Here is a 26,361-nt window from a genome sequence, read left to right as displayed (position 1 = left end):
CAGAAGATGCCATCATGACAATCTAATCTGACCTTCTTTTTCATTTTGTAGGTCAGAGAACCTCACCCACACACTCGTGAGATAGACTCTTGATAGCTAGGTCATATCCTAAAGTCTTTAAATCCAGCTCTACAGAGCTGTGCTGCACGATGGGGAGGGATAGCTCAGTGGTTTGAGTATTGGCTGGCTAAACCCAGGATTGGGAGTTCAATCCTTGAGGAGGTGATTTGGGGCCAAAATTGTCAGGGATGGTACTTGGTCCTGCTGTGAAGGCAGGGGACTAGACTCAATGACCTTTCAAGGTCCCTTCCAGTTTTAGGAGATAGGCAATCTTCATTAATTTATTTGTTTTTTATGAGCTGAACAGACTTTGAAATTAGTATTACATCACTGCAATTTGTCTATACCTATCTGCTTAACAACACAATCTTAGCACAATTTCCTAAAAAGGGAATTTCCTAGATTGTGGCCTACTCATGCTGGGGGCACAGGATATGGGTATATGCAAGGAACTTCCCAGGTAATGTTCCCACACAAGGAGCAAGAACATTTTCCAGTCCTTGTGCTCATGTGCACAGGCATTGTACATGTCTAAAGACAGAGTTATCCAACTTAAAGACAGAAGGATAGGGACCGAATGCTGATCCTATGCCCTTCACAACTGGCTTGTTGTGAAGTACAAAACACATAGTTCCCTTTTAAGAGCTGCTTCAATATCCTATTCCTCTGGCATGCATTCTTTTTTGCACAATGCCTCCTGTTACACTCAATTTGTACAGCAGTATAGCACAGCCCACAATATCCTACAACAAGTGCCTATCAGGCACATTCCAGCTCACAGATTCCTGTAATCTTAAAGGAGAGAGAGGTTCTTCATCTGGAGAGGGGTTGTAGAGGTTGTCTGCTTTGTGCTTATATAGTGACATAATTGTCTGCCTTTGTGTTTTATAGTGACAATAGTTTCAGTGACTTCATTGGAGAGGGTGTAGATTTGCAGCAGTGTGAGGTTAGAATCAGACCTAACTGAATATACACAGTATGAGTAGATTGATTTAATTTTTCAAAAGATGTTGAACATTTGAATAGTTATGCAAATCTAACCTCTGTGCCTCTGGAGATTCTCCCTTCACTAAACAAAAGCTCTAAGCCATGAGGATATGTACTGAGAATTGTTCCTGATATATCTTGTTTCAAATTATGTTCACTGAGGCCAGGACCTTATCCACCCCTAGCACAATGGGCCCCGATCCCGATTGAAATGTTTTGCCACTATAGGTTGAACTCTCTAGACTGGCATACTCTGGTATAGCAACATCCATGGTCTAGCATGATTTTAGTTAGTTGGATGTCCACTCATCATGGGTGATTTCCCACTGTCCCATAAAGTTTGTTTACAGCTACCAGTCATGGTTTTCAGTATACTATTATTTAGCTCTAATTTACCCCTAAATGTCTTCCAGGAGCCCAATAAGCAGCGGGTGGAAGTGTTAGCATTGCTGCTAAACCATATTGACCTCCTACATTTTGAAAAATGATTTGGTACGGCACCAGTCAGCTCCCAAGGGAGACGGACTAGAGAGGTTCAACCTGGACCACATTAACAATGATACAGTGATGTAAATAATGAAGAAAATAAATACACTACACAGAAAATATATTTACACAGAGAATAACTAATGTGTGGTATTGCTAATTGAAAGCTGCAAGTGATCCAATAATTATAAACATATTCATAAAACAGAAAGGCAGATATTAGGTGGGGGAAAACATTAGACTGCAAAACAAGACAGAAAGGTGAATAAACTTGATAAGGCTACTTGGTTTCTTCCAGCCCTGAAATCTTAGCAGGCTTTTCCATATTAAATATTCAGAGCTGTACAAGTATCTCCTGAAGTCCCGCTGTAGAATGCTCCATGGGACTTGGGTTATTTGAAGTGGGAGAGAGCTAGGGAGTTCATTGCTCAATGTTTTTGTTCTCATTCTCTCTCCTCTCCTTCAGAGATTTTGGAGGGCATGAGGATTTCACTCCAAGTGTCTCTGACTTTAACTGCTTATCTGCTGAATAAAGGTGGCTGATATTTGTAACCCTCGCCTGAGATACCTTTGAAGTTCAGGGTGCATCAGTAGTATATTGGTGTTTTCCATTCCAGTGCTGAAGATATAAGAAAAAAATACAATGAAGTAGTTAAAACAAGTGCCTCAAAAGGATTTTTCCAGGCAAGTTTTTCCAGACTTTCTTATTTCCAATATTGATTAGACCCTTTTCTTTGCACACTGATTGAATGTGTTTATGAAATACCTATACTGTAACATGTGCAACTTATTTCACATAGAGAACTTGTTGAATGTTGATAAAATAAAGGACATTATACCTAAGGGGTTATGAACCTTTCTTTTAGGAAAGTATTGGTGTCTCTACATTCTGGCAGTTTTCTAGAGGTGCATAACATGCTATCAAAAATATTACAACTACACACCCCATTAAGATTTACTCCTACATTGGCTCATCAATTGCAATTGAAATCTTGGGCTCTCTTATCCCTTTTACAAGCTCAGTTAGGCATAATTTAAAGATCTTCCCTTCCCTTTCATTGTAAGGTACTTTGCTCTTTTCTCAGCATACTCACCTTTAGAACTGACTTCTGAGTTTTTAAAGAAATGACTACAAAAATATAATAAACAGCTTCTGACTCAGTTACTAATGGTTTCATCTCCAGTTCCTTTGTGACTTAAAAACAAGTGTTTATTTATAAACTGCCTTCAGCAAGGATACATTTTGGGATTTATTTTATGTCACAGATTAAATTATTTCTTGTTTATTCCTTTCACTTGAAATGCATAATTAATGTTTCAGAGCATGTTTAGATTAGTGGTTACATTTTCTTCTTTACTTAATTTTAAAAGTAATTTAACACGATCTCAGTAAGACTTAGCCTTCATACTCTCCCAGTAGAACCCATAAATCAGGTTAAACGTTTGAGTCAGTGAGCTCTAATGTTGCTTTTAAATCCAGAGCACTGGTGAAAATACATTTTATCTTGTGCTACAGTAGCTTGTCACCCACCAATAAATAACAGTGCAAGTTTCACAGTTTTAAACAATTACAAATCAAGAATTTGTAATCATCCTTCATTAATTGCATGGTTCCCTAGAATCTGCAAACCCTTTTTGTTATTCTAGGAGAGAAAGCACTTTTGTTCCCTGATGCTGGAAGTTGCCGTACATGTTTCTAACTGGAAATCTTCAAAATGACAGCATACCTGCCCACATACACACATGTGGGAAGGTGTGTGCATGTACGCGTGTGTGGATGAAAGATTGTCAGGGGTGCTGGAACAATTTGCATAGTGAGGGTGCTGAGAGCCATTGAACCAAACTCTAAACCTTGAATGTGATGGAAACCACTTCAAGCCAGGGAGTGCAGTAGCACCCCCTGTTCTACCACCTATGGAGGTTATATGCAAACACATGAACGGTGTGTGTGAGTGTGTAGTCACAGTAACCTGGCTTCACACTTTTGAAAACTTATCACTTCATAGACAAAAAAAGTATATATATTTAAAAGATACATTTATTATGTATCAAGTTACAAAGTCAACAGATTTCAGTATTGGGCAAAGATTCAATGTGTTGTTCCTTTATTGTATATGCTTTCACTTTCTCTTTCATTCTTCCCTGCTTCCCTCCCACCAACCAGAGCAAGCCCTAGAACAAATGGTGCCCCAGATGAGGAGTGTCTTTGGCGCCACACCTCTTCATTTGTTAAACTTTTGAATTTCTTATTTTTAGTACATTTGTAGTGTATTTCATGATCTTTATGCTCTGTTTGCATTCATGGTTTATCCTTGTCATGGAAGACAATAAATCTGCATGCTAAGGTCTGTAAATCTGTATTTATGTATGACATTTATAAGCAAATAAATGCTATAAGCAGCTTTCTTCAATGGACACTCAAACAGTGTCAATGAGTGAGTAAAACCCCTCTCTTTTGAATTTCTCTTCTGAGTTTTTTCTGCCCTAGTAAATATATTTGTTGCTTCTCCTAGTGAATCTAAATTGAAGACAGGCTCAGCACTTAAATTTTCTGCAATTTTGTTAGCATCTTCAAATCCTTTGTTTCTATAGGCCACAACCAAATCAAGGTAGCTCCATCAAAATAATGACAGTCCTGGGGCATGTCTAGATTGCATCCCTCTGTTGGCAGAGGGATGTAGATTAGGCAGGTCGACATTGAAAATGAGGCAGGAATTTAAATAACCTGCACCTAATTTGCATAAAAATGGCCACCACATTTTGCCAACTCAGCACTTTGTTGGCAAAAAAAGGCAGTCTAGAGGGGGATCTGTCGAGAAAGAAAGCCTTTTTTGACAGATCCCTTATGCCTCCTTCAAGGAGGTTTACAGGATCTGTTGAAAAAGGCTTTCTTTCTCAACAGATCCCCCTATAGACCACCTCTTTTTGCTGACAAAACACGGTGGACATTTTTATGCAAATTAGGCACGGAATATTTAAATTTCTGCCTCATTTGCAATGTCAACCTGCCTAATCTGCATCCCTCTACTGGTAGAGGAATGCAGTCTAGACGTACCCATGATGTCCATCAACTGAGCTTTAATGCCTTGCTTATACATTTCCTTGGAACAAGATGTGTCAAACCTCAGCTGAGACCAGACTTTTGAGATCAGTAATCTGGTTTGCCAGGCTTTGAGCCTTATGTCAGTTTCTGGTGTTGTCTTCTCTCAACTGCATCAATTGCATCAGGGTATCATAAACTTCATTCATTTGGTACTTCACTGGACTTGTGCTGTCAATACAGCTCTACCAGAAAGTGTCACTTAGGGTATGTCTAGACTACATGCCTCTGCTGACAGAGGCATGTAAAATAGGCTACCCGACATAGTCAATGAAGCAGGGATTTAAATATCCCCAGCTTCATTAAAATAAAAATGGCCGCTGTGCTGTGCCGGCTCAGTTGATCGTCAGCACAGCGCCCGAGTCAAGACACGGATCGGTCGACAGGGGAAGCCTTTGTCAACTTCTTCTGTAAACCTCGTTCCACAAGTCATAAGGTAGCGGTTGACAAAGGCTTCCCCTGTCGACTGATCTGTGTCTTGACTCGCGCGCTGTGCCGACGATCAGCTGAGCACAGTGTGGTGGCCATTTTTATTTCAATGAAGCTGGGGATATTTAAATCCCCACTTCATTGACTATGTCGGGTAGCCTATTTTAGATGCCTCTATCGGCAGACGCATGTAGTCTAGACATACCCTTGGTGTCTTCATGGTCATAGGTGTAACATTGTCCATGAGGATCTTTCATCTGATAGTTGATGCTAAAACAGGACATATATCATTTGAAGTACTCCAAAGAGTGATACTGAATGTAAAGAAAATGACTCTGCATCTGACACAATCATGTTGAGGGAATGGCTACTATAATACATGAAGAAAGCTCTTAGATTCAGTTCAAGGATCCTTGCCTCGAGACTTCTATTTCTTTCCTTCATGGGTACACTATTTTTGTAATCTTGGTTGTAGCAGTTCAGAAGCTTTATTTTACTCTTATTCAAAACATTCATAAACAGTTCTGCAAGGTCTTTTCCCATTGAGCTGTTCACAGACCAGAAATAAATACAATATTCTTAGGTACAGTTATCCTCATCATCAAGAAATCTAACTGTAAATAACATCTCTTCACTGTGACTAATTTCAGGAGTGCAATCCATTATTATGGCATAATATTTCACTTTTTCCAAGTTGCATGACTATGTTATCTATCACCTTCCTTGCCATAAGGTCAATCAATTCTGTCTGAATTGTTTTGCTGCTGTAATGGTCCATAGCTACTTTATGAAGTGCTTGATGTAAGTGCTCATGAATGAGAACACTGTATTTCCCCAGGAGTACTACCAAACTGAGGAAATTACCATTATGTTCAGTGAACATCTTACCTGATGAACCCCAGAAAACCAAATTATTCTTTGCAAGGAAGAGGGTAATTGAGAGCAGATGTTCAAACATGTTCCTCTGATGCTGGCTTTTTATATTCTTAATGCACTGGTTTTCTGAGTCTATGCCAACAAATGGGTGGGCTACATGATTGGCCCTCCTTCACCTCAGTGGTCTCCCCATATAGGGACTTTTGCTAACTGCGCTTGCATACCTAGAATTTGCAAGGTGTGCCTATTGACCATTGCAGAGCTGTAATTGGATGCAGAGGGAGCACAGTCATTTTTGTGTGCATCCTTCAGATGCCTTTGGTGCTGTGTTGTCAGCACCAAATTTCAAAATAGCCTATTGTGAAATAAACTTGAAATAAGTATTCAATTTGCGTAGCACAAATTTGGTATCTTATTTCAAGTTTAGAGTTCAGTGTAGACATAGCCTAAATGACTGGTGATGTACCCTTCTGTTTCCCCAGAGGTCATGGCTGGCCACATTCTAGGAGGTGAAAGTAAAATGTAGTTCTTAGATGGTCTGAAAAATTCCATGAGATTCTGCAAGCTTGAGATCATTCTAGAATGTTAGTGAAAAAAGAATCCACATACAGAATACCTGAAAATTTTTACTTCAAGCATTCTATTTTCTCTTTTGTCACTAACATCAAAGACTCCGCCCCGAGCCTGCTGCCCCCCCAGTCTAGCATCCCCGAAAGTCACCTGCTCCCCCATTTTCTCATCTCCATGCTTCCTTTGCTCACTCACGTCACTTTTATTTTCTCCTGTATCTCTTCTTAGTCAATTCTAAAACATTTTAGGATTGACTAAGAAGAGATACAGGAGAAAATAAATAGTATGGTCATCCTTGAGCCATTGCCAGGCTAACTGAATGCCTCCAAATTTCTACCACCTGTGAGTAGGTGGAAATTGAAATGACAAAGCCTGTACTCTTGCCTACATAGAGTACATCTACATAGCAGCATTATTTCAGAATAATGGTGGTTATTTCAAAATAACAATATGAGCATCTACACATCAATTCCATTATTTTGAAATAAATTTGAAATAACGGGTGGCTTATTCCAACTTCTGTAAACCTCATTCCATGAGGAATAACACCTTTTCCAAAATATCTATTTTGGAGTATCAGTGGTGTTGATGTTCCACTGTGCTATTTTGAAATAGTTCCACCCCAGGGCCATTCAAAGTAATTGCTCTCCAGTGCCTCCTGGGGCTCTAAATCAATGTAACATCCACGTTAGGGAAGCCTGACTCAGACTAATTTTGAGGCTTCCCTATAGTGTAGATGTGTTATTTCAAAATAATCTATTTCTGAGTATTTCTTGCAATAAACAGGCAGTTCAGACATACTCATAGACTGGAACCATAAACCTGCTCTCCTTCTTTCAAGGGCACCATTTCAGGAGGGTGTGTGCATGGGGAGGCAGCAGCCGTGCACTCTAGGATGTGGCTTGTTTTTCATCCCATTCCCCAGACTATCAGGGAGTGAGGGAAAGTACTTGCATTCCGTGCATTCCTCTCACACCCAGCTGGTGAAGGGAGCTCAACTTCCAGAAAAGAGGAAGACAAATCAGGCTGCTCACTAAGGGTGTGTCTAGACTACCTAGTTTTGTCGACAAAAGGGGACTTTTGTCGACAAAACAATACCAGCGTCTATACTACCGCGGAGTTCTGTCGACATAACGTCGACAGAACTCCGCGGTTTTGTCAACACTGGTATACCTCATTTTACGAGGCATAACACTTTCTGTCGACAGAACTCTGTCGACAGAAGGTGTTATTGCCTGTAACACTGCGTCCAGACTACGGAGTTCTGTCGACAAAGCGGCTTGCTTTGTCGACAGAACTCCATGTGTCTGGACGCAAATTGTCGACGGAAGTTTTGTCGACAGTATCTGTCGACAAAACTTCCGTCGACAAAACGCGGTAGTCTAGACGTACCCTAAGACAGAGAGGTACAACTCACAGCACATTATTACTATTTTAGGTCATCAGTCAATGGGCACTGATCACACTGTCCCCTGCAAAATACTGACAGAGGTAGGTTTTGCAATTTGGAGGTGATGGGTCTTTGGGGATGAGTTGGAGAGCATGCTGGCTGTGACAGCTCCTGTGCAGTAGAGCTGGACCTGGCTCACTACTACCAGGTGTGACCTGGTTGCTGAGGTTGCAGTACCACTGAGGTTTGGCCTAGCCATGTCGTTGGGCCAAATGTGAGGGACTGACATTGCACTGGATAGCAACACTGTGAGGCCATACCCAGCCCCACGGCATAGGAGCCTCCTCTGTTGGGTGACTGTAGGTCAGCCTCTTTCCACTCCCATATGAAAGCCTTCACACATATACCTAAAGGCCACCATTGTGCTGTTGCCACCCTACCTCCCCCAGTAGTTCTGCCACTGCTACAGAGTAACCTACAGGAAAAAGCCCTCAAATTTAGAGTGGCAGCCTATACTTTCAGAGTTGTCAACACACCAAAATTGCTACTGTGGGTTTGCAGAAAATGGAATTTTTGTTTTCAATTCAAGCACAAGTTAATACCTAAGTGGACACAGATGATCACCAGTTAAATTATTTCCTCCCCACGATGAAAATAAGGTTGCATTTTCTGTTGTCCTCCAGTATCTCTATTATTTCATTTGTTCTTATACACGCAATGCTGTCTGTATTACGGAAGCTGCAAAGTACACAGCTCTTCAGACTGTTGACCAAAATTGAGCTCTATTAATCAGCTCGGGTGGCAAGAAAAGACAGCAGGGGAAGACAGCACTTCTTGCTTCTAATAGATTATTTCCCATGACAAGATTTTTAAAAAAGGGAAACCTTAGTTGCCAAAATTTGAGGAAGATTGGATTAGAATGCCTAGTCCGAACTACCTAGTCCGTTCCGCATGTAGCCGCGCGGCATGGAGTCCACACTAGCGGATATTTAAAAACGGCGGCGCCCGGCTTTATGCAAATGAAGCCCGGGAAATTCAAATCCCGGGCTTCATTTGCAACTCCGGTTGCCTACATTACCACCCTAGTTCGAACTAGGGTGGTAGTGTAGACATACCCTTATATATTAAAACGTCACCTTTATGGCACAGCTTGGCAATCTGCCCACCCCTTGATAAATATATGGCATCAACATTGTGGAGCAGAAGCTAGATTGCTTAACAACAACGTTAACATTGTCATTATAGTACTACCTAATCCAGCTGTGACCAGTGGGGCCGACAGCTTTGCCAGGCCCCTGAGCAAAGTGGGAGGTTCCTGCTCTACACCCTGGAAGAGCTGGGATGCAAGGGGTGGGGCTGGGGCTAGGTAGCTCTTAGCACCACCTGGAGAGCAGTGCTGGAGTGTGTGCATGGTGCTCCAGTAGTGCTTTAAAGGCCCCAGGGGGCTCTTGCCACAACTGCTGCCAAAGTAGCAGCAGCAGCAGGGACTTGGAGCTTCAGGCCATTTTATATTGCCAGGCCCTGTAACAGTTACCCTCTTCTTAACCCCCTGTCTCCTACTGGTGAGCCTGGATGTGATTCACATTTAGTCTCACTGAGAATAAGCATCCAAAATCAGGAAAGAGGAGAGGAGTTATGAACTGCCCATCTAATTCAGTTTGTATTTGGATCATAGTGCTAGTGCTGTCAGAATGTACCTATTATGGTTTTTGCCTTGTGTAAAGTTCTCAAACTTTTCCAGGGAACTAGTGTAGGAACAAGATACTATCCTACATGTTCTGCCTACCATTGAAAATACCACCAGGGGCCTGTCTGCATCTTTAGGCACTTAAATACCTTTAAAAATCTGGCCTCAAGTGAATGGTCAAGGACACACTGGAAGTCTATTGTGGAGCAGACAATTGAATTTGGAGTGTTTAAGTCTCAGCTTAGTACCCTAACCGCTAGACCATCCTTTCTTAGTCAAAGGGCTTTGACTAAGACTCAAGATGAATTGTAAGGCACTCTAGGACTGGTGCTTAGTGCTTTGCCAGCCCAGCTAACTATGACTGTCCCCCTTGAGTGACTGGTCAGGTCTGAATAGAGGATTAGTCTAATGAACCTTACTCTTTTGTGCCTCTCTCCAAAGAGCTGAGTGCCTCCAAGGGAGGGAGTACTTTTCAAGCTGTCCAGAGCACAAGAGCTGGTGTTCTTCCTTCTTTGCATCGAATCATAGAAATGTAAATATGGAAGGGACTTGGAGAAATCATTAGGTCCTGCCCAGTGCATGACCTAGACCTTCCCTGACAGGTGTTTGTCCCACCTGTTTACAAAATACTCCCATGATGTTGATTCCTCAGACTCCCTTGGAAGCCTGGTTCTTATAGTTCAAAAGTTTTTTCCAACATCTAACCTAAATCCCTTTTACTGCATGTAATGGGGGCATCTGCCCCGCACTAACCCTTTAAGGTTTAAAACCTAGCCTTGGGAGAAGGCTGAGAGAGTGTAGCCCACAGCAGAGGCAGATAACAGCCAATTAGGGCTTAGCTGGGGTTATATAAATAAGGGCTCCTGGAGGGAAGGAGAACTCATACTCTTGCTCTAGTTGAGGAGTAGAAGGGACTTGACTGTCAGGGAAGCTGGAGGCTTCCTGAAGCAGAGCAGTGCTAGGAAAAGGCAGGCAGAGCTGGGGAGCTTTGGCCTGACCTCACTCCCAGGCTGCAGGGCCTGAGGCAAGGCCTGAGGGTATTAAGGCTGCAGTGAAGCAGCCAGGACAAGAAAAGGCAGTAGGTCCATATCCCATTGCCACTGATGAGTGGCCATTTCAGACTGCAGTTTGTCCCTGACGTAAGGGTCTAGATGGCTACTGGCAGTGGGTCACTGAGGCAAAGTGAGTTTAGGGGAATTGGGGGTTCCCTGGGATTGAGGACCCTTGAGTGCAGGGGTACTCGCCTAGGACAGTCTGAGGCAGAAAGGGCGCTGTGGCTAGGAAGAGACATGGAACGGAACTAGCAGAAGATGTGCACCAGAGGCTGGGACACCGATCAACAGAGGGCACTCTAAGGCAGGAGTGCTGATTCCAGGAGTGGCTAGTGTGAGGTTCCATGGGGTGAGTGCTCACTCTGTGACACCCGCTATTTCTTGTCCTATTTTCAGTGGGCTTGGAGAACAATTATCATGTGTGGGTCATGAGATACTCATGGACATAGACACCTTAACTCCTCCCTCTCCAGTGTGCACTTAGTTATAGACCACACAGAATCTTGCCAATGATTAGCTCCTGTGAGAGCAGTTACAGTAAAGATGTCAATTAGCATGAATTATAATTTTCTGGATTGAACCCACAGATAGTGGAGCATGGTGTTAGATCCCCTGCCAATTTGTATAAAACTCTATCTAGGATAGAGTGTTTTAGAAAACATTTTCAAGAGTTTAATAATTATTTTTGGAATTTATTTTCTCTGAGTATAAATAACATCTAATTATAAACTCTAATAACACTAAAAATTAAATCACATTGCTCAAGCCATATGGGTGACTGAAACAGAGACATAGGGATAATTTAAACAGCAAGCTTAAACTTTACTATTTAAGAATAGGGAGGAGGTGGTATCACATACCATGCATTTAACTGGGTCCAATAGGCTTCAGTTGCCTCACACCATACAACTGAAAGTTAACTCTCTTAAGCATACCCATGACCAGCTCACTTCTGAATTCTTTCTCACATACACACACACCAAAAAGTGTAGGGGTACCAAGAATTACTTCCGTTTGCAAAATGTACAGGTCTCCTTTTCTCCTTATAGGACAACGGTCATAGAATCATAGATACTAGAACTGGAAAACTGGAAAATACCTTGCAAGGTCATCAAGACCAGACTACTGCACTCATGACAAGAACAAGCATCATCTAGATCAGTAATCCCCCAGCCCACCCTGTGTTCCCCAAATTGTAGGGCTGCTCCAAATTGATGGCTGATCTAAACTGTCCAACGGACAGGATGGCTCTGCACATTGCCCGTTCTCCGTGTCCTCATGCTGAGACAGAAAAGGGCATTTTTAAAAGCAAGTAGATAAAATGTAACTTGGCTTCTACTTTTACTAAAACACTTGTACATCATAGTTGTCAGGTTTTCTGCCTTTTTAATTTCAAACTGCTGCTTCATGTTAATGTTACCATGTGGGAAATATTGTCTTGCATTAACTATGCTGCTGTAATCTCCATTAGTTGACAATTCCTAATATGTGTTCTTGGTAAGACTCACACATTATTGCTACAGACACTGTTTTCTTGCTAATGTTGGGCAAAATTCAGTCCAAGATAGAGGGCCTCCATGCATTCTTATATGCTACTTAAACCAAATATCAAGATGTTCTTAAGTGTTCAGCACACTGAGGCTATGTCTACACTATGGGGTTTTATCGGCAAAAGGTACACACATTGTGCTTTTCAATTTGCATACCTTTTTACAATAGTTTTCTCAGAAGAGGCTTTTCCACAATTTGGCCTATCTACACTAGGCCAAATTTCAGAAAAAAAACCTCTTTCAGAAGGACCCTTCTTCTCTGTGGGAGGAGGAAGACAGGGCTTCCAAAAGAGTATGACTGCTCTTCCGCTTTTTTTTTTTTTTTTTTTTTTTTGCAGAAGAGCAAATGCATTCCCTGGATGCGGTGGAGTTTTTCTGGGTATCCCAGAAAAACCCTGTGGTCTAGCCATAGCCTGAGTGTTGGGCTGAAGTGGCATATGGAGCCTTGTGCGCAAATTCTATTCTGGGTGATTGCCAGCCACAGTTAGTAAAAAATAGATTTCATTGCTCTTAAAATTCCTGTTCAATACCTGTCAGAAAAACTAAGATGCCTTCTTCTATTTTAGAAATTGTAAAGTTGAAATATGAGAATATGAGTTATGATTTCAGTATTAGTTTTTACCTGGTAACTTTACAGGATATGCAAAGTGGCAGTATACCCTTAGATGATAAATGTATCAAGTATAAAGTCTGGCTACTACATATGTGATTATGTATGTGGTAAGGCAAGGAAACAAGCAATTAAGATTTCCTGGAGCCCTCTGCCACAGTAAGTCGAGTGCTTCGACCTTCCACATGCAGCCCTGCCCCCATTCCATTCCTTCTGTCTGCAGCTCCACCCACAACACCACTTCTTTCTGCCCCTTCCACAGGGCTCATCCTGCTCTACCAGTCCACCTTCTTATTGCAGCTTCACAATCTCTTTTGCTTCTTTCTGCCCCACCCCACATTATGGCTCCAAGACTAGAGAAGCTCTGTCTCAATGCCACTGTCCTAGGGCTACAGCAGTGAGGGAGAGTTCCTCCAACACCAGTGCTACAGTGGGGATCCAGGTGTTGGAGCGCCTCCTGCCACATGCTTCTGCAATGGACTGAGGTCAAGCACTGGGGAATCTTCCAGGGATAGGGTTGGATGCCTTGATAGAGGACTTTCTCCATATTGTGGCTTCTGCTAGAAACAGGCTCAGGAGGTGTTGGGGGGGCCTCCCTGCCCCATATGCCCAGCGCTGCTTCTAGAAGTAGGATTGGGGCTTAGTAGCTCCCCTAATAACTAATGCCTGATCTTTAGACACCTGGTGGCAGATCTTTTTCTAGGGCTTTCCAATTGGCCACGGTCTATGAGCATGGGCCCTGTCAGCCCAGTGACTAATTTGTCCGTGCAAACAAAACAAAGGTTTCTTAAAGGGAAAAAAACAACAACAACACAAAAAACAAAAGCAAAATGGTCTTGAGTCAATCAGTGGCCTCTGGAAATCAGCCATGTTCAGCATGAGAAGACCATCACTGGCCCAGAACAAAAAAGAATGTGCGTCTTGCATCTGGCATGGCACCATAGATGTAAGTGGTCTATTCTGGATACGCCAGCCATGGCTGCTCTTCACTGTTAATCTGGATCCAGATGTGGTATGGGAGCCCCAAATCAGGTAGTTGTTCACGCAGTCTGATATAGGAGTTCTTGGTCGTGATAGAGGCTCTCCCCAATTCTGCCTTCCACAATGAGCAGCTGTATGGAAAATGCAACATAGGATTCCTGCAACATAATTGGTGGTGGAATGCACTCCCATATATCTCCGAGAAGCAGCTAGTGTGCATGTCAATGTTGTTTCCCCACTCTGGCACTTCAAGTGCAAAAGGTAGGGGCATGCAAGAGACTTTAAAATACCCTGCCACTAAAGGCTTCTGCTTAAAAATTCCCCAAGGTCACAGATTCCCTGACCTTGGATGGCTCTCTTCCAGCACCCAAATGAAACCCCCCCTTTGAGAACCCAGGAAGATTTCTTCGTGAGGTACCCTCAAGCTCTTTAACCCTCCCTCCCTCCCTCAGCTATTAAGAAAACTGTAATTTCTTAATAGCTGACATTTCAGTCTCAGGCACATTAACATAGAACCTCTTGCTTCCTAGGACACAGGAATCAGATCAGAAAAGGTCATTTTATTAACAAAACAAAGAAGACATACTTAGTAAAGTATATCTGGTTGCTAGGTGTTACACAGCAATTGAAAAAAGGCAGATTCAAAATAGAGTATAGCTTCCCTGGGATTAAGTTTAAAAGTTACAGTGTATGGGAAGAGGGGTACATGGACTCAGCACAGAGGAGTCCAACAAGCCCAAAAAAGCCCTGATCATGTCTGACTAATTATTTACTGTTCTACTCACGTATCTATTGTTCCAAGATTTAGTCCTTCCCTTGGCATGGATATTTCTGGAAATTCCATGCCTTGTTCCTTGCTCACTACATCTCCCCCAGCTCTCCTCTGCTCGTACAAAGATTGCATCAGAAAGGACCTGATTCAATTAAGAAATGTACACTGGCCTCATCTAGACTATGCTAAAGTATCAAAAGAGTATATGAAATTCCCTGGGAATTTGCATATGTTCTTCTGATCTCACTTTCGAAAGTGGAGCCTTTGAAGGTGAAAGTAGTCTGGATGCATTTTTTTCGGCGCCCCCCCCCCCCTTTTTGAAAAGCTGTGTAAACCTCATTTTTTTTGAAATTCCCTCGGAATTTGCATATCCTCTTTCGACACTTTAGCATAGATGGGCCCACTGTTTCCATTGGCTCTCCTGGCTCCCTGACAACTTTTCCTGGAGACTCTTTAGGACCCACTGTCTCTGGGCTTAATTCTTATAGGCAATTTAGTTAACCAAATGGCTAGGCTGTCCTGAAAAGGATAGTACCTCTCCCATTCATCTTAGTGCATTTGCTGTATTTTGATGATCAGTCTGTTGACTGCATTCTGATGCTGGATGCTAGATAGAAAAGTATTGGCTAGGACTGGTGATTATACAAGTTTTGCTGGCTCAGTATGCCTATGATATTTCTCATGGAATGATTAATCTGTGTGTCTGCTAATCTAGTGCAGGCAGAGTTTAAGCAACACTATTTTTTTCATGATGAAATGTACAAACAATGCCCTAAAGATAAAAACTGAAAACCACTGTTGTACTCATGCTGGGATTTAATGTTTGGATTCACTACTTGAAGAAAAAAATCCTCTTTAAATTTAGCTATTTTAGTATGATTTCTTCTTCATCTGACCAAGTCAAAATGCCCAGCAGCAAGCAAAATCTACTGAAGCAGTAAGTTATTCAGTTGAAAACCATGCTGTCTGGCAGTGTTATGTCCTCAATAAAGCCTTCTCGTTTCACTGGCCTGGAGGGTGAGTGTTAGCACTTCAAAAACTGTTCAGTAGAATCTCTTGAGGCAATAAATTAATGACCAAAAATCTTAATGGTCTACAACAATCAATGAGTGTATTCCCTGTAAAATGTGAGCAATCTGGGGCTAATTTGAATAAAACTAATGAAAAGGTACTATTGTAGTATAGCTTCTTCAGAGATAACATCTGAGGTCCATGGTATTACATTTGAATTTATGCAGGGAAGCGAGGTTCTAAAATTAAGCACTGAGTCTAATGGAAATAAGCTAAGAATCAAAATAGCTGGGCGATGGGCTCTGATTGGGTATGTGTGGGCCTGAGTGGTAGTTTACATACTGGGCTGGAACTGGCATGAAAGGCAGGTTTAATTGAGGATTAAGGCTAGCTGGGAAGGGATTAAGAGAGAATTAGAAATGGAGGAAGTTTAGAGCAGAAAAAGGGCTGTAGCAGGAAAAAGTCTGTAGTCTCTCTCTGGCAAGCCTGCCCACCTGCCTGAACCAGACCTAGCATCCTCTCTTGAGCAAAGAAGTCTGGTAAGAAGCCAGAAGAGAAAGAAAAGTCACTGAGAGGGGAGCAGAGTCCAGGGGTAAACACTGATAACAGGGCAGGATTTTGCCTACCAGTAAGAACTTTGAGAGGTGCTCAGCTGAGGATCAGAGCATCAAGAAGAGATGACTGGAGAGGTCAAACCTGAGGCAGTCTGAACTTGCTTTGAGTGTATTCTTTTAGCTTGGGATTTTGCTGGTGGATTCCAGGGGGAAATCTTGAGAGTTCTAGACATGAGAAGGGCTAGCTTAGAGAGATGCTGGGAACTGGTGGTGGTGGAGGGGGGCAGGATATGGCCCCAGAAAAGCCATGATAAGAAGAAATTTATAGAGAAAACAGCAAGGAGCTGCGCAGAGTGGTCTTTGGCTGCTGCACTGTAGTGAAAGACCCAAGTTCCTGGAGAGGGTGATGAAGCCTCTGAGAAGGGAAAAAGATGATGGACAACTCATACAATAGCTCATATAATAGGCCTGGCATATAATAGCAGTTATACAGGCTTTTTTATAGTTTTGATTATATAGTTATATAGAGTTATTTTTGTTTTATATAATTAGATTTATATAATACAGATTTTAGAATTACATAGATTTTGTTTTATAGCAGTGGTAGGTGGGCAAATTCCAGACGATGGGCCAGACCTGGTATGTAGCGTTAATTCCTGGTACCCCTACCTCCATGATTGCCAACTCTTGTTGGCCCTGAATTGCCGTTCACAGCCAATGCAAGTGGCAGGAAGCCGTGTTCTCGTCTGCACCACTTCCTGCCATTCTCATTGGTTACAAAGGACAATCTGTGGCCAATGAAAGCTGCAATTCTCCGATACCTGCAGAAGCACAGGTAAACATAGTGACGGCGGCCTGCCAGGGACTAACCCTGGCAGGTTGCCATATTTTTATTGTTCATTCCTGCCCTAAGGGATGGATTTTAATTGTGACCTGGTAAGAGGGCTGTGTCACAGGAGAAGGTGGACCATCAGATGACATTCTTACTGACAGCTGCTCTGGTCAGATGAGAGAGCTGCTATGCCATACCTAGCCATGAGTACCCCCCTTCACAGGCTACCTACTAGAAATTTCAAATAAAAAAAGGAACCGTTATTTGTTTCCAACTGACAACAAGGTTTTAGAAAGCAGTAATGGATCTATTGGTCTATTATTATTGGATTAATGTAGTGTTTAGAGGCCTTAAGTAAGAATGGTGTCTCATTGTATTAGATGTACAAACTTGACTCTGATAAATGGTTGCTTTACTTCAAAAGTTAGAAAAAAAATATCAGGTTGCTTCCAGGCCCAACAGACCAATCATTTACCCCAGGTCACTTTGTACCTCACATCAAAGGTAGTGCTTGTAACCAATCCTAAAGTAAATGAATTAAGGATTTATTAACTAGGAAAAAGAAATGAGGGAATTATTTATAGATTAAAGCAGGCAACACATGTACACAAATGTGTTACAGTCTATGGATCCAAAGGTAAAAGAGTTCTAATAATGTCAGAGCTTAAAGTCTTTTAGGGCTAAGCATAAATTGACCCTGGGGAGTCTGTTCTTATTTCATAGTTGCAGCCCTGTGAGAATCCAAACAACAAGGAAACAAAGAATTTTCATGTCATATACCTGTAATACTATGGCCCTACCAAGTTAACAATCCATTGTGCTCAATTTTATGGTCATAGGATTTAAAAAATAGTAAATTTCTATATTTCAGGTTTTAAATCTGAAATTTCACAGTATTTTAATTTATGAAGTTCCTGACCTAAAAAGGAGTTAGGTGCATGGAGGGAGGTGTGACTTGATACTACTCCTCTTATTTTCACACTGCTGCTGGTGGTAGTGGCCCTGCCTTCAGAGCTAGATTGCTGGAGAGTGGTTGCTGCTGGCTGGGAGTCCAGCTCTGAAATCAGAGCCACTGCCAGTAGCAGGGTGAAAACAAGAGTAGCAGTATGGCATGGTACGGTATCACCACTGTAACTTCTTTGCTGCTGCTGTCAGAGTTCTGACTTCAGAGTTGGGTGCTAGGTCAGCAGCTGCCACTCTCTGGCCACCTAGCACTAAAGATAGTACAGAAGTAAGGGTAGAAATACTTTGATCCCCCTAAAATAACCTTGCAACTCCTTACAATTCCTTTTTGGGTCAGAACTCCTAATTTGAAAAATGTTGGTCTCCTCTGTGAAATCTGTATTATATAGGACAAAAGTACACAGAAGACCAGATTTCACAGGGGGAGACCAGATTTCACAGTCCAGGATGCATTTTTCATGGCTGTGAATTTGGAAGGACTCTATTTATTACTTTCTTCCAGAATTTAAGCTGAAAGCAGGAGTCTCCTTGCATGCAGATATCTTCACAGGTGTAAAAAGGCCATTACCTCAGTCTTCGTATCATGATGTCTCACAATGGACCACTCAGTTTTGATAGTTCTTCTTGATGGATGGGGGAACCACTCCTCTTGGCTGGGTTCACAAGTTCAAAGCACACATTTTTACAGTTTTAAAGCAAAACTTACATATTACCTGGTAGCCAGGGGTGGATGAGAGTGACATGGCGCATGTGCCATGGCACCACGGCGCATGCGCGGGGCTTCTGCAAGCGCGGGGCCTGGGGCAGCTGCCCCGCTCACCCTGCCCTAAATCCGCTACTGCTGGAAGCATGGAATACAGATATTACAAAATTCATGCATGCAGCAATTTACAAGCATTTTATAAACCGTAAACACATCCTTACAAAACATCTTTTAACACCTATCTTAAACACTATTAAGCTAGTCTGGTTTCCAGCTATAAATCTGTCAGTCCTCAGCTGGCATCTACAGCTTTGGCAATAGCTGGCAGTACTGTCAATGTTATAGCTCTTATTCAGGAAAAGCAGTGAAGCACATGCATAGACTTGAGTTCATTGGGACCTAAACACATACTTAAGTGGTTAACTACATTGAGGCACTCCTAGTTCCTGTCTTGATTATATAAATTATAAATTATAATAATTGTTATTCAGGAAGGACATAGGAAATGTGCCTTATATGCCCTGAAGTAAGTGTGTCTGACTGAGTTTACAGATAACAGATTTGGTTAGGAAAAGGTCCAGAAAGAAAGAGCAGAGTTCTGTAATGCACACCAGGAGCACAGGTTGGGGTGCCAGAATAGGGAGAGAGCCAGAGGATCATGCCTTCCCCTTTTCACAGGCCTGGAGGGGAGGAGGGGATGGAGAAGTGTGAATAGGAGATGCATTATTGGCAGAGTGAAGAGGCAGAACTGGAGCTGGACATCAGAGGAATAGTTGGTACAAGGATAGGGGTCAGGAGAACAGGTGGCATAATGATGGAACTTCTAGAAGATGGAGTGGCATGAGGGCGGCGTATCAGGGTAAAGAGTTCAGGAGTAAGAAGCCCCCCCACATTTAGGGAGTTTGTTCTGCTTTTGATACAAGTTCAGGCCAAGGGACTTATCTTGCCCTGGGCATACCACTTGGAAATTGTGAACTCAGTAATATCCTTAAGATCAGAATATCAGATGTGCAGCATCTACATCAGAACTGCCTGTGTGTTGTATATTACTGTTAATGTATCTAATTGCATATAAAGTATAAGAACATAAAAACAACCACACTGGGTCAGACCAAAGGTCCATCTAGCCCAGTGTCCTGTCTTCTGACTGTGGATAATGCTAGATGCCCCAGAGGGAGTAAACAGAAACAATATGAGAAAAGTGGATAAACAGTTTGTTGGCTTCTGAATTTTCCTCAGGTCCATCATTCTTCTTGTGGAGCTGGTGAAACAGGCTGTAACGCAGAATATGACTCTGAGTTGTAATCTGCCTTTTGGATTCCCCCTAGCTTCATATGTTTGACCTACTACTTTACCTACTGGATTTCCCGCACTGACTTCCTCACCTCATCCTTTTCCCACAACCAAAAAAAAAAAAAAAAAAAAAGTAGGAAACTGTTCCTTTAAACATGCCAATTTCACTGCCTTTTAGACAAGAATAATTCTGAGCAGCAAAAAGGAATGGATTTCAACAATGGCATGAACAAATTCTGTGCAAATGATCATCTGTTCTTAAGAGGGTACACATATAGACATACGTAAATTCAAATTTTGTATAAATCCTGTACAGTGTTTTGAATATGTAACCCATTGCGTAATGAGATAAGTAAATATCATTGTGCTTTGTTGGGTCCTAATATGTTTAATGATGTATTTAACATTTTAAATAACTTATTCCACTGACTGTAAACCAATACACTCAGGAGATTCAGACAATTAGCATATAAAACGAATAACTTAGCTTTGTTTTCTTACCAATAAAATTGCTTTCCTCCATACTGCTTTTGTATTCAAATAAGGAGGCTGTTGTCTTGGTAACTTTCTACATGCTACTATTGATATTTCATTTTTTTTTTGCCTCTTGCTACTAAAATCCACTTTTTCTGCTTTCAGAGAGGTGCTCACATTGCTGCATATTTTTCTAAATGAAAATAAAGCAGGATACTTATATCCAAAGTCACATTTGTTAAGAAATGTAATCCCATTATGGTGACTCTACAGCTGCAGGATTATATTCAAAGTCATTTTAAAGTAGCACATTTGTACTTGCCTAGTTAGAACTCATATAATCTAAACAGCATATCATTAATCAAGGAAGTATTTCTGTAAACTCCATAAAATCAATGAGATCCCATAATATTTATCTTGACTGTAAAAGGACTATAAAGGTTAAAGCGTCAAAAGATAAATGTATCATTTTCCAAAAAGCTGAAGATGGATACAGCTGATGAATTATTAATTCCAAAAAACTCAGAAGTTTTAAGAAATAGCAAGTTCTGTTTTAAATTGCATGTTTTCCTTCACTAAAAGCTGTTACACAAAATAAGCTAGATTCATCACTGATATTATTTTGTGGAGCTGAGTAGGACTAATCAAGGGATAAATTTGGCTCTGTATTAACAGAGTCTTTCCCCACGTGGCTGAAGCGCCAGTGTCGGCTCTTCCATCTGTGAAGGGGTAGGGGAACCCTAAGACTCGGGGCCTGAGGATGACCAGCTGGACAGATTCCTCATCACCGGTGTAAACAAACATGTGGACAAGAGTGATCCAGTGTATACAATGTACCTGGACTTTCAGAAAGGGTAGGACTAAAGGGTTCATTTTTAGAATGTAAAGAAGTAAATAGCAGTGTCCCCCCAGGCATCTATCCTGGACTAGTGCTGTTCAATATACTCAGAAGGGATCTGGAAATCAATGACATGGGAAAATTTGCAGTCAGTACATTAGCCAAGTACGTCCAAAGCTGAATATAAAGAGTTACAAAAGGATCTTTCTAAATTCTGTGAATAGACAACAAAATGACAGATTAATTTTAATGTTGGTAAATGCAAAATAACGTACATGTGAAAATGTAATCCTAACTATGCATGCAAAATGATGTGATCTTAACTAGATGATATCAAGAAAGATCTTGGAGTTACTGTGGATAGTTCTGTGAAAACATCCTCTCTATGTGCAGTACTATTCAAAGAAAGCTAACAGAATGTTAGGTACCATTAGGAAAGGGAAAGACAATATAATGTATGTTTGGGTGTACAAACCACACTCTGGCAACAAAGGTTTAAGGGGTTATTTTGGGTTCAGGGAGCACCAGCCCACCGTACCTGCAGCAAGTACTCCATTTATGAAATGCATTAAAAGACAGGACATTAGCTCATGTGAGGGGCAGAGCTGGAGGTGGTCAGACTTGCAGCCCACAGTTCCAGAAGCACAGAGCATAGAGAAGTCCAAAGGCTCTTACACAGATGCCCAAAGGTGCCCAACCCAGAGGCAATCAGAGCAGGAAGTATCCTGTGGACCCTGGTCATTGGCAACCTCCACTTACTTATTTTAGAAGCTTCAGGGGTAGCCGAGTTAGCCTGTATAGGATAAACTTAAAAAACAACAAATGGTCTGGGAGCACTTTATAGACTAACAAAACATGTAGATGGAATCATGAGCTTTGTGGGCACAGCCCACTTATTCAGATGACCCAAGTTTTGATTAGGACTTCCCCATCAGGAGAAAGTCTTGAACTAAAAGTCATTGCCAGGTGTAGGAGGGGAGAGGAAGATGGCCTTAAGCAGTCTTGGCTGCCAGACTACTGGCAGGAGGAAGATGACCTTAAGCAGCCTTTGTTGCCAGACCAATGGTAGCCCAAAGGACCCTGAGTGGGAGCCCAAGGGAGCCCTGGGCTCTCCTCTGCACAACCCCATCAGAAGTTAGGGGTTGCAGCTTATGACCACAAGGCCATGCTTCTCAGTCAGACCTAGGGTGAGGGTCATTATATAATGTCACTGCATAAATCCATGATAAATCCATACCGTGAACACTCTATGAAGTTCTGCTTACCTCATTGCAAAAATACTTATTAGAATTGGAAAAGGTACAAAACTGGACAATAAAAATGATCAAGGGTATAGAGTGGCTTCTATGTACGGAGAGATTAAAAGACTAGGAATTTTGAGATTGGAAAAAAGTCGACTTACGAAGGTGGTTTATAAAATCATGAATAGTGCGGAAAAGTGAATTAGGAAATTTTTTTCACTCCATCACGTAACACAAGAACCAGAGGTAACCCAATGGAATAAATTAATAAGCAGCAAATTTAAAACAAGCAAGAGGAAGCACTTCTTCACAAAGGCAATGCATGGACTCATAGGTGGTGATAAGGCTAAAACTATAATGGAATTCAAAAAATTATTAGATCAATTCATGGGGGATAAGTTCATCAATGGCTGCTAGCCAAGAAGATTTGGGATGTGTTTCTGATTGCCATACGCTGGGACTGGATGACAGGGAATAGATCACTCGATTGTCTGTTTTGTTCATTCCTTCTGAAGCACCTAGCAATGTCCACTATCAGAAGATAGGATACTGGGGTAGATGGACCATGGGAATGTCTATACTACAGGTCTGAGCTCCCAATCGGGGTAGAAAGACGCACAGTACTGAAATTAGCTAGTAATGAGCTAGCATACTTAAAATCTGCAAGGTAGACATTGGAGCTTGGGCAGAGACTTGGGCTAGGCACCTGATTTTAGACCCAGGAGAATAGGCAGTCTTGAGAGCCTGAATTGCCACCACAGCCATAAATCTTTACTATTTTATAGAGCACAAGCTTGAACCCCCTAGTGTGAATCTGTCTACCTGCCCTAAGAGGCTTTCTCAAAGCTACTGTGTAAACATATCCAGCATTTGTAGTTTGCCTACTCCTAATGTAGCCAATTATTTTATTTAATCATTTTAGCAGAGGGTTTATTGTTGTGGTTAATTAATTATTATTATTAATAATAATTAATGTGTGATTATAGGTTTAAGTAGGATAGGAATATAAGGTTGATACTCACTTATAAGTAAGCACATATTAGGACTATATGGTAATTCATTAATACAAGGCCTACAGGCTGAGGCCTGTAAAATTTCAGCTTAGATATATTAGGCCTTAGGCCCAAGAAGGGTTGACACAAGCAGGTGACCCAGGAATAATCCCATGCCAGTGAAGTTAGAAGATTACTCTAGAGAAGGACTACGTCTAGACTGCAAGCCTCTTTCAAAAAAGAACATCTAAACTACAACCAAAAAGCAAGCCACAATTTCGAAAGAGGGCACCCAGGCAGTCTGGATGCTCTCTTTCAAAAAAGCACAGTTTGCATTATATGGCACCTTTGAAAGAGCACTTTCGAAAAAAGGCGTTATTCAACCAAGGTTTTCCGTGGTTGAAAAAACTGCTGGGTTCTTTCGATTTACTTTAGAAAGAACGTGGCAGCAGTCTAGATGCAGGTAAAGATTTTTCAAAAAAAGGCCACTGTTTCAGTGACTGATGTTTTGGAAAAATAAGCGAGTGTACACATTTAGACTGCAAGACACCTGACTGTAACATCATGGGAAATATTGTTCAAACTACTGTTTATTGTTGGACTAGTTTACACAAATGCTAATAAGTGGAATTAAGAATAAGTGGAACTAAGAACATCCTATGAAAAGCAGGGCACTCCAAATTTTATGGAATATGGAAGTACAGAAAAGGAAAATGGGTTTGGATACGTAAGGTAGTAGGTAGGATCATCACACAAGAAAAAATGGACTTTCTGGTACAATTAGGGATGGAAAATCTCAACAAGACATCTCTTCACCCATTGCCACCTGTTGAGAGAGCCACCTGAGCCTGATCTTTTGGAGATTTGAAAATGAGTACACTGCTTCCTCAGGTTTTGTATATGTATTTATGATGTTGATTATCTGCTTAAGGAACATTACTTGTAACTATGTTTATAGTCACGACAGGCTTCAGATATATATAAATCTGTCAGGATAACCATCATCCTGTCGATTCTAAAACTGTAGCAGCATGGGAAATGGATTTACTCACTAAAGACACAGAACAATTAATTACTATGTTAATTTAACCTAAATATAGGCTACACTAATAACTGTGGTGAATAGTAAGACTCAACATTAAGAGCAGGCTGAAAATCTACAGTGTTATAATTATGCAGAACTGTCATACTAATGTTATTAGCCTGAAAGCTAATCTGAAAGCTGCTTTGCATGAGGACAGTCATATTTAAGGGAATTGGGCTGCATGCAGAGGCAAGGGTCCTGCACAGACAGAAGAACTCATTGGATTTGGACCACTGACAGTTATGGTTTTACTACAAAAACATTAGTAACTAACTCAACATTTCTTCATTAATAAACTAGACATTTCTATATGAATTGTAAACCTGATAGAAAATTGGTCTGTACTGCATGTGCATTTGTTTTTCTTTGTTTTTACAGTGATTTTATACAGCTAAACCTTTCAGTACTCCTTTCCTCTCCCCTTAAAGTGAGCCAGGTGAGTGGATAGTACTCTTAGATATATGGCACTAGCTTTTTCAGTAAAAAATGCCTCCCCCCACTATATGATTATAAATGTTAACATGAACTTCATTGTCCCCAGGGAAAAAAAACTGCTGAAAATATTTCACCGTGAAGTATTACAATGTAAATGGATTACAACAATTAAAACTGAGAACATTGGTTTACTCAGAGAATGGGTGTTTGACCCAGTGACACTGTCTTCCTTGATTTGTAATAGTCATTTTTAACTGTGGAGAATGAGTGAATTGTGTGCATTATTTTTATAAATGGATCTTCGCCTCAGCTAATCTGTGTGCTTTTAGCTTGTTGGAATACATAAAGGTAAATCAGAGGAGGCCGTAAGGGAGCAAGCAAGCAGGAATCCAAACAATGATTGACAGATTCTAAGGCCAGAACAGACTAATCTGATCATCAGGTCTGACCTCTTGTTCAGCACTGGCCAGAGAACGTCTCTGAAATAATTCCTAGAGCATCTGTGTTAGAATAAAAAATATTTTAAAATTGCCAGTGATGGAAGAATCTTCTATGACCTTTGATAACTTTTTCCAGTGATTAATTTCCTTGCTGTTTCTAGACTGAATATTTCTTCTGTCAACTTTCAGGCATTGGATCATGTTCTAATATTCTGAGCTGGAGTGAAGAGCCTATTATTAAATTTGTTGTGTATGTTGCTATCTCTAGAGTAATTGTGTCATCCCTAGGGCTGCCGACAGGAAAGGGCAAAAGGGAAAGCTGCCCAGGGGCCCAGCGATTTCAAAGGGCCTGAGGCTTCCCGCCACTGTTACTGTGGGAGAGGTAGTGGCCAGAGCTTCAAACACTTTAAATTACCACTGAAGCTGGGCAAGCACTGAAGCACTGGCTGTGAGAGGCCTGCAGCCTTATCCCTTTTGCCTAAGGTTCTGCCCCTTCCAGGGACCCAGAACCATCCTTCTCCCTACCTTGCCCAGGTGCTAGGCAATTCTGTCAGCCTCTTAACTTTCCTTTTAGTTGTGCTAAATAGACTGAAGGAGCTAAGTCAATCAACATATGTGTAGTCAATTCCTCTATTCATTTATTGTGCATTTTGTGATGTTAGGATTATAGAAGTATAATATTGATTAGTAGTTAGACGGGATAAATATGTATTAAGTATCTAAATAAGGAAGGCTGAAATGCAAAGCCTAAAGGTTAAGGCTTGTAAGATTTAGCTTAAACATTTTAGGCCTTAGAATTAAAAGTGCCTGGCATAAATAAGTGACTGAAGAATAATCTGATACCATAAGATTACAGGAAAAGATGTGCCAAGAAGTGGTGTTGCGAAAAATTAGCTGTAAAATTAATTTAAAATCACAAAATGCTTTAGAGGCATTTTTTTCTACCACTCT

The 26,361-nt window shown here is 41.3% G+C and overlaps 1 long non-coding RNA gene across 4 annotated transcripts in view; it reads left to right on the top strand.

Moving 5' to 3' along the window:
- Positions 1-26,361, top strand: part of LOC149524659 (uncharacterized) — a 49,062-nt gene that overhangs the window by 5,684 nt on the left and 17,017 nt on the right. For 2 of the 4 annotated variants that reach the window (XR_016349149.1, XR_016349151.1), the window contains exon 2: positions 24,914-24,971. The exons of 1 other annotated variant lie outside the window; for it this stretch is intronic. This is a non-coding gene — a long non-coding RNA (uncharacterized LOC149524659). Of the gene's footprint in view, positions 1-24,235; positions 24,343-24,913; positions 24,972-26,361 lie in introns of all 4 variants that reach the window. One more of the 4 variants, XR_016349150.1, reaches the window with a different exon arrangement.

Source organism: Pelodiscus sinensis, chromosome 3, assembly GCF_052426305.1.
Source record: "Pelodiscus sinensis isolate ZL-2025 chromosome 3, ASM5242630v1, whole genome shotgun sequence".
In the NCBI taxonomy this organism is placed as follows: Eukaryota; Metazoa; Chordata; order Testudines; family Trionychidae; genus Pelodiscus; species Pelodiscus sinensis.
Note: the sequence above shows the minus strand (reverse complement) of the source record. Positions and strands in the feature narration are given on the sequence as shown.